Here is a 10000-nt window from a genome sequence, read left to right as displayed (position 1 = left end):
GTTCATTACTATTATTACAGTTTCATTTGCTTTATTATTCTTATTGCTAATGTTCATATTAAGATTATTAGCATTATCGTCATTAGCATTATCCTGATACGCCAATATTTTTCTCTCTCCTTCTGTCTGTCATTTCTATTTCCTTTTCCAAGTTTTTAAACCTTTCTTTTCTGAAAGCATATAGGGTTGTGACTACAACTCATCTCTCTCTCTCTCTCTCTCTCTCTCTCTCTCTCTCTCTCTCTCGCTCTCTCTCTCTCTCTCTCTCTCTCTCTCTCTCTCTCTCTCTCTCTCTCTCTCTCTCTCTCTCTCTCTCTCTCTCTCTCTCTCTCTCTCTCTCCCCCCCCCTCCTCTCTCTCTCTCTCTCTCTCTCTCTCTCTCTCTCTCTCCTTCTCCCCCTCTCTCTCCCCACTCTAAAATTGAGCGGAAGCCACTTTCGGATTCGCAAAGACTTTTAAGATGTAGGTTCAAGACTTCAATATGTGCTTGAAGAGCTTAGGAATTACAAAAATACGGCAGAAGGGCTTAAAAACAATAAAAATGACACTAACATCTGAGCTATTATACGAAAACGAAGTAACGGCAAAAGATTACACGAGGAAAAGAGATCGTAAAATTAGACAGAAAAGTCGTAAAAAGCATAAGCTGAAGTAAAGTTCGAGTAAGAGCTCAAGTAAAAGTGATAAAACATAAACAAAAAAACAGGATAAATGTTAGTAAAATTCAAAATAAGTAAAAAGGAAAAATCTTCACACGGACGTAAGCGTAGCGTATTACAATAAAAAAAGGAAATTATAATAAAAGAAAAGATACAAAAGATAAAACCATTAATAAAACGAAACAAGAAACAAATTAAATGAAACCACAAACAAAACTATAATTACCATGAAAAAATACGCAAAACAATCTGCTGCAATTCACTTATAAAAATGGTAACATCAGTAACTTTCTCTTGTGATTAACCACAAAGATTAAAATAATCAACGTGGAAAAGGAACAAGTAAAAAATAAATAAATAAATATTTAAAATTCACGAGACCAAAAAAAGTAAAAGAAAGATACTCGGGGCAAATGATGTCTTGTTATCTGCACATCATGTGAATCATAAAATAAAATATGTGGATAACGGAAGTTTTTTTTTTTTTTCAAAACACAAACGTAGCATGCTTGTAGATTACCCCAGCGTTAAAAACTAATAATAATAATAATAATAAAAATATATATTTTTTTTAATCTGGTCGACAGGGCAAGTGGTCCGCCTGTTCTCGACTTGCCCTGTGGATTACGGCAGGATGCTGGCCAGGATAGGGATAGGAATGAAATATGGACGAATGTAATTGGAAGACGAAATATTACACCGCGTTCAGGCAAAACTCGGGATGTTTTTAAAGCGAGAGAGAAGGGAGGTGGAGAGGCACGGAGAGGAAGGGTGAAAAAAAATACGAAATGGAGGGAGATGCCTAGAAACAAGGAATAGAGAGGAGGAAAAACGGTGAAAGGAGAGATGTGAATATACATTTATAGAAAATAAAATCTGGTGAAATCAGAAACGACTCACAAATAAGATAACGAGAGGATGAAAGACAACCAGAAGGGTGCATGATCAGACACATTCATAAACATATGAACACGTTCGCGCATATGTATATGTACACGCGCACACACATACACATATGTATGTACGTATATATGTATGTATATATGTATGTGTGCAAATGTTTGTATACTATCAGCTGGCGTTTTCCATGTCTGAGGTGGTAACAAAAATAGGGTCTGGCTTTTGTTTCTCATTAACCCTTAATGTTTATCATTTCTGAATAAACACTACTGATGTTGGCTAAATAATATAGAAGTCAAGTAGTTATTAAGATTATTAAACAAGTTAGCCTGGAAGTAGTAAAAGAAGGTAAAGATATCAACAGCGACGAAAAATAGAGTGGAAAAGTAAAAGCTACTCAGATATGGCGAAGTAACTTAATCCATTTAAATCTAGTACCGCAATTTTACATCTAAAACATACCACAATAAATGCACCTTACAATCAGGAGCATCAACTAGGGTCTTGCCGTCCTCCCGTCCCCAGGGGAACACAGTGAATTCGGGTGCTGAGATAACATTGATAATAGACATAATGGTGAAAAATACTATTTGCTTCGACTTCATTACACGAACGGATTCCCTGCCAGACACAGCTTCACTGCCAATTTTCTCTTTGATTTATCTAATTTACACAACATATAGATGAATTGTGGAAATAAGTTCAGAGGAGTGTTATGCGAGATACATCGCAAAGGTTATGGAGATGATTCTGAACAGGAATCGATCATATTTGATTTCATATGCAATTTTATTCCCCTGTTCTAATAAGTACTTTGTACACTAGATTTCCGGGCAGCTTTCATGGGTTCTTTTTCTAACAGTCATACAACACATTCGGTGGAAATGAGTAATTTTCGATGTTCCTCTTGAATATGCGCAATCCGTTTTAGAATGGAAAATTTATGGGTTTTCACAGAAAATGACAAAGCCGAACAGTTACCTCATTGCAGTCACTCGTTTCTGCGTGTTTCTTCTTCTTCTTCTTCTTCTTCTTCTTCTTCTTCTTCTTCTTCTTCTTCTTCTTCTTCTTCTTCTTCTGCTTCTGCTTCAGCAAGTTTGACATACGAAGATCGCGATGAGCTGTAGTCCGAGTCCGCTTCTTGCTAATTCACATACTGAGTTGGTTGAATAAGGATTTCTTCCATCCATCCCCCCTAAGGGATCGATTTGGTTTAGATATGTTAGTGCTATCTTTTGTTTCATCGTGAATTGTCTGAAATTCGAGGATTTTGGGTTAAATCATAACACTTGTTTTTACAGAAATTTGAAGTGACACGTGAAGACGCAGGAAAATTCTTTTTGCCCTTTTGTACCTCTGCTGTGGTTCATGTTTCTTTGGAAGCGTTTTCTGCAATTGATCATCCACATTCTTTGCCATCATTTTCGCATTCGTCTCAGACTGCACGAATTTCAGTAGCTTTCTCGATGATCCATTTAACAAGTACGTCGCTCGATGATACTTGCCATTCGTTTGTAAAAGTTGGCACTGATCTAGTACTTATCCTACCACGCTGCGCAAAACTCTGGTAGAGCACAATACGGCCAACGGTGCTCCTGATGTTTCTCTGGATTTCTTCGCTATTCTTTGCAGTGTTGGTCCGACATTTTACGAAAGCGAAACTGGTTGGTTGTTTGATGAAAAAAATTGGGAGGTTTTAACACGATACTAAGCAGGCTAGGAGAATTATTATCAATTTTGATCATTATTATTATTATATATATATTTTTTAAGCTGCCAACGTAATTGAAATAGCGCAATAGTTATCCATTAATCTTTTGATTCGTATGAGAAAAAATAACTCTTTTTTTGGTTAAGAACAGCGGTGGCCAGCGAGGGGTATGTATGACCCCATCCTCAGTAGGTGTTTGCCTTTGATTCGCCTCTCATGACTTGATATTTTTGTTGTTCGTGTATACGTATATGTATATAATATATATATATATATATATATATATATATATATATATATATATATATATATATATATATATATATATATATATATATATATATATATATATATATATATATATATATATATATATATAGTATATATATATATATATATATATATATATATATATATATATATATATATATATATATATGTGTGTGTGTGTGTGTGTGTGTAAATAAAATAATCTATATATATGCGCGCGCGCTTTCGTGTGTGTGTGTGTGTGTTGTGTGTGTGTGTGTGTGTGTGTGTGTTTATATATAATATATATATATATATATATATATATATATATATATATATATATATATATATATATAATGTAATATATATATATATATATATATATATATATATATATATATTATATATATTATATATATAATTATATATATATATATATATATATATATAATATATATATATATAATATATATATATATATATATATATATATATATAATTATATATAACAATTTCATACCATAACAATTATCATCATTATATTATCATCATTATTATCGACATAATTATCATCATCTTTATTATCATCACTTATATTACTATTAGCATTTTGTTATTATAGTTATAATCATTATTACTATTCTTATCGATATTATAATAATTCTTATTATCATGTTTATTGGATCCCCTGCAATGTAGATCTAAACTATTTATTTAAACTACTTATAATTAGAGGTGAGGTACTTCGCAATTAGTCAAGGTCAGGTAAGATAGACGTGATTCTCGATCCTAGTTCCCCAAACACATATATTTAAGCCATATGCTTTTCACAAACACATACATAACGAATTCTCTCAAGAGTCAACCATGAAGGTTTTACTAGTATTTTTCCTTTGTACGCTTGCTTCTTCGCTCCCCACGCACTCAGAATCAAACGGCTTCCTGGAAGCTGCTGCCAATTTCAGTTCCATGATTATGATATCCGAAAGTAAAGAAATTACTCAATCTGTGCCGACACTGGACGACTTAAAGCAATCCTTAATTAGCCAAACAATGGAATCTCCAGTGATTCAGGAGCTTATTTACATGTCTGATCAAATGAAGTCTGCTGTTGGCAGTCGGCGTCGGCGTTCTCTTGGCAAGGTCTTTGGCTCGGATAAGAAATACAAGCCTTTCGGCGGAGGCATAACCTTTACGTGGATTTTCGCCAAGATGGATGTCCCGTTTCGAGATCTTGACTTGACCAGCATATATACCTGGTTTTCTTTACAGGAGTATTTACAGAATGAAAAAAGTGTGATCATAACACATTATGCGAATTCTTTAAAGGCCATTACACTATATGTTTTAAAATACATTCTCTGTTGATTATATATTTAAGGTAGACTTCTCGATATTCGTGATATTATGCTGGGGAAAGACACCCAAAAGCCTATGATAACGTAAGATGAGAAATACTACATCTGGGTTATTGCTATACACAGTGCAGTAGATGATAACCATTACCATAAACTTGTATCGTTTTGATAACTTCTATGCATCCATTGTGTTGTAGAGTCACTTCTCTGTATATTTCTTTTAGTTGGTTCATTCATTCAAATTAATCAGTTCTCGATATTCGTTATATTTCGCATGGGGGAAAGACATAGCAATGATATATCCAGACACTTGTGCAATAACGTAAGATGAGAAATACTACAAAAATATATTGGATTATTACAGTATACAGTGTAGTAGATGATAACCAGTATCATAAACATGAAGGTTAAAAAATTTTGCCAATATTATTACAAACGTAGAATTAATCTAATACATTTATACAGTGAGACCATGCCATTTGTTATAAAGGCACTGTAGCAGTAAGATGCAATATGCATTGTTGTAATAACTGCAGAACGTAGTTGTAGCGTCACTTCTCCGTGTAATTCGTTTAGTTGGTTCATCCATTGTCGTTAATATTTTCTTACATATATTATGACGAAAAAATTCTTATAATCAGTCTTTCATTCTTCTGGATTCGTTCTAGTGACGTTAGAAAAGGTAAAATCTCTTGAATTCTAGTAATAATTTTAAATCATATTAGTACTTATATTTTTAAAAAATACAACACTGACGAGTTGTCAACGAAAAAAAAACTGATGTATTTTATAAAATGACAGGAGACTGCGACTAAATTCAATGGTAACATAAATAAGAAACAAATTTTGCCGTTCATGATTTCATTAATATTCAAACGTTTGGAATAAAGGACTTGATCCGTCTTATACATGTAAAAAGCAACATTTAAATATACTTAACTATTCATGTTAAATTAATTAGCATTGCACATGTTGATCATAACGCAGTGGCGCACTGGTTAGACGCATGACTTTGACTTCAAGGTCCCGCGTTCGATCCCAGTCATGCCGAGTGGACGATGTTGGTTCACGCAGGTACCCTGTTGTCGTATATTTTTAAATTTCTTTGGTTAATTTTATTTTTCGATGTGCAATTATTACAATAAAAATAGATAGAATGTTAAAATTAGGTATACAACACCATACAATTTATTCGGACATACCATGCAGAGACGATCAGGCTTGTGGAAAACGCAGACATTAATAATAATTTAAAAACTTGCGAATTTCTTAAGGTGCTTTCACCCCATTCCATATTTCTCCTCAGTTCTCTTTATTGTCTTACAACTACCATATATGTCTCAATCAGATACTTTTTTCTTTTTTTTATCGTAGGCGCCAATATAACTTTCCGTGTCAGCCGCTTGCATCAACAGTCGCCTTCGCAGTCTGGTTGACGAAAAGCTTTAGTTCATGATAAATATAATACGTTTTTCCTGCATGTCTTTCACAGTATTATGTAAGGTGGATTAAAGTAAGTAAACATATACATAACTAGAAAAATTATAGAGGGGTTGAGTTTCATACCATAACAATCTATCTATCTCACTGTCATTATTATTATTATTATTATTATTATCATTATTATTATTATTATTATTATTATCATTATTATTTTTATTATTATTATCATTACTATTATTATTATTATCATTATTATGATTATTATTATTATCATTATTACTATTATTATTATTATTATTATTAGCATTATCATTATTATTATTATTAGCATTATTATTATTATTATTATTATTAGCATTATTATTATTATTATTATTATTATTATTATTATTATTATTATTATTATTATCATTATTATTATTATTATTATTATCATTTTTATTATTATTATCATCATCATCATCATCATCATCATCATCATCATCATCATCATCATCATCATCATCATCATCATCATCATCATCATTATTATCATCATAATTATTATTATCATGTTTATTGGATCCCCTGCAATGTAGATCTAAACAATTTATTTAAACTATTTATAATTAGAGGTGAGGTACTTCTCCGCAATTAGTTAATGATAATATTATTATTGTCGTCATAATTATCCTCTTTATTATCATCACTTATATTACTATTAGCATTTTGTTATCATTATAGTTATAATCATTATTACTATTCTTATCGATATTATAATAATTATTATTATCATGTTTATTGGATCACCTGCAATGTAGATCTAAACTATTTTTTAAACTATTTATAATTAGAGGTGAGGTACTTCTCCGCAATTAGTCAAGGTCAGGTAAGATAGACGTGATTCTCGATCCTAGTTCCCCAAACACATATATTTAAGCCTTATGCTTTTCACAAACATATACATAACGAATCCTCTCAAGAGTCAACCATGAAGGTTTTACTAGTATTTTTCCTTTGTACAGTTGCTTCTTCGCTCCCCACACACTCAGAACCAAACGGCTTCCTGGAAGCTGCTGCCAATTTCAGTTCCATGATTATGATATCCGAAAGTAAAGAAATTACTCAATCTGTGCCGACACTGGACGACTTAAAGCAATCCTTAATTAGCCTCACAATGGAATCTCCAGTGATTCAGGAGCTTATTTACATGTCTGATCAAATGAAGTCTGCTCAGAGGAGGAAACCAGATGCTGTTGGCAGTCGGCGTCGGCGTTCTCTTGGCAAGGTCTTTGGCTCGGATAAGAAATATAAGCCTTTCGGCGGAGGCATAACCTTTACGTGGATTTTCGCCAAGATGGAAGTCCCGTTCCGAGATCTTGACTTCAACTTCTTCGAACATCCTTGTCCTTCATGGGGCTAACTGCATTTTTTAATAAAGACAAAGCATATATACCTGGTTTTCTTTACAGGAGTATTTACAGAATGAGAAAAGTGTGATCATAACACATTATACGAATTCTTTAAAGGCCATTACACCATTAAAATACATTCTCTGTTGATTATATATTTAAGGTAGACTTCTCGATATTCATGATATTATGCTGGGGAAAGACACCCAAAAACCTATGATAACGTAAGATGAAAAATACTACAGCTGGGTTATTGCTATACACAGTGCAGTAGATGATAACCATTACCATACACTTATAATATGTATCGTTTTGATAACTTCTATGCATCCATTGTGTTGTAGCGTCACTTCTCTGTATATTTATTTTAATTGGTTCATTCATTCAAATTAATCAGTTCTTGATATTCGTTATATTTCGCATGGGGGAAAGACATAGCAATGCTATACCCAAACACTTGTGCAATAACGTAAGATGAGAAATACTACAAAAATATATTGGATTATTACAGTATACAGTGTAGTAGATGATAACCAGTATCATAAACATGAAGGTTAAAATCTTTTCCCAATATTATTACAAACGTAGAATTAATATCTAATACATTTATACAGTGAGACCATGCCATTTGTTATAAAGGCACTGTAGCAGTAAGATGCAATAATATGCATTGTTGTAATAACTGCAGAACGTAGTTGTAGCGTCACTTCTCCGTATAATTCGTTCGGTTGGTTCATCCATTGTCGTAAGTATTCTCTTACATATATTATGACGAAAAAATTCTTATAATCAGTCTTTCATTCTTCTGGATTCGTTCTAGTGACGTTAGAAAAGGTAAAATCTCTTGAATTCTAGTAATAATTTTAAATCATATTAGTACTTATATTTTTAAAAAATACAACACTGACGAGTTGTCAACGAAAAAAAAAAACTGATGTATTTTATAAAATGACAGGAGACTGCGACTAAATTCAATGATAACATAAATAAGAAACAAATTTTGCCGTTCATGATTTCATTAATATTCAAATGTTTGGAATAAAGGACTTGATCCGTCTTATACATGTAAAAAGCAACATTTAAATATACTTAACTATTCATGTTAAATTAATTAGCATTGCACATGTTGATCATAAAGCAGTGGCGCACTGGTTAGACGCATGACTTTGACTTCAAGGTCCCGCGTTCGATCCCAGTCATGCCGAGTGGACGGTGTTGGTTCAGGTACCCTGTTGTCGTATATTTTTAAATTTCTTTAGTGAATTTTATTTTCCGATGTGCAATTATTACAATAAAAATAGATAGAATGTTAAAATTAGGTATACAACACCATGCAATTTATTCGGACATACCATGCAGAGACAGACCATCAGGCTTGTGGAAAACGCAGGCATTAATAATAATTTAAAAACTTGCGAATTTCTTAAGGTGCTTTCACCCCATTCCATATTTCTCCTCAGTTCTCTTTATTGTCTTACAACTACCATCTATGTCTCAATCTGATACTTTTTTTCTTTTTTTTATCGTAGGCGCCAATATAACTTTCTGTGTCAGCCGCTAGCATCAACAGTCGCCTTCGCAGTCTGGTTGACGATAAGCTTTAGTTCATGATAACTTTAATACGTTTTTCCTGCATGTCTTTCCCAGTATTATGTAAGGTGGATTAAAGTAAGTAAACATATACATAACTAGAAAAATTATAGAGGGGTTGAGCGAGCGAGCGAACATGTGTGAACGATACCTTTTAGCTAGCAAATTTCCGACTCAAATCCATAATCGCCACGTGAGTAAAAGAAATATTAAGGGTGAGAATAATAATAATAATAATAATAACCTATCCATCTATCCTCGGCTAGATGCTAGAGGGTCAAGTGAGTGAGCTTTCGTAAAGCATTTAAGAGGAGTTTCACCGCACACTCACCCACATGCCAAGGCTCTTTCGCTTGTCTCTGTCTGTCTATTTGTTTGTCTGTCTGTTTGTTTGTTTGTTTGGATGTTTGATTGATTGTTTGTTTGTTTGTTTGATGTTGTTTGTTTGATTGTTTGTTGGTTTGTCTTTTTCTCTTTCTCTGTCTCTCCCTCCCCCCTCTCTCTCTCTTATCCCTCCTATCCCACTTCTTCTTCTCTTCCTCATTATAAACCTTAATATTACGAAATCACAGGCAATTGTCACTAGGCGAAGGAATGAGCAAGCAGATGATTGAGAGAAAAAGAGATATTCGCAGATAGAAAGAGAAGGGAAGAGAAAGTAAGGAGAGGAGGAGATGAGATGAAAAGAGGAGAGAAG

Source organism: Penaeus monodon, chromosome 17, assembly GCF_015228065.2.
Source record: "Penaeus monodon isolate SGIC_2016 chromosome 17, NSTDA_Pmon_1, whole genome shotgun sequence".
In the NCBI taxonomy this organism is placed as follows: Eukaryota; Metazoa; Arthropoda; class Malacostraca; order Decapoda; family Penaeidae; genus Penaeus; species Penaeus monodon.
The sequence above is the reverse complement of the archived record's forward strand: the minus strand, read 5'-3'. Positions refer to the sequence as shown.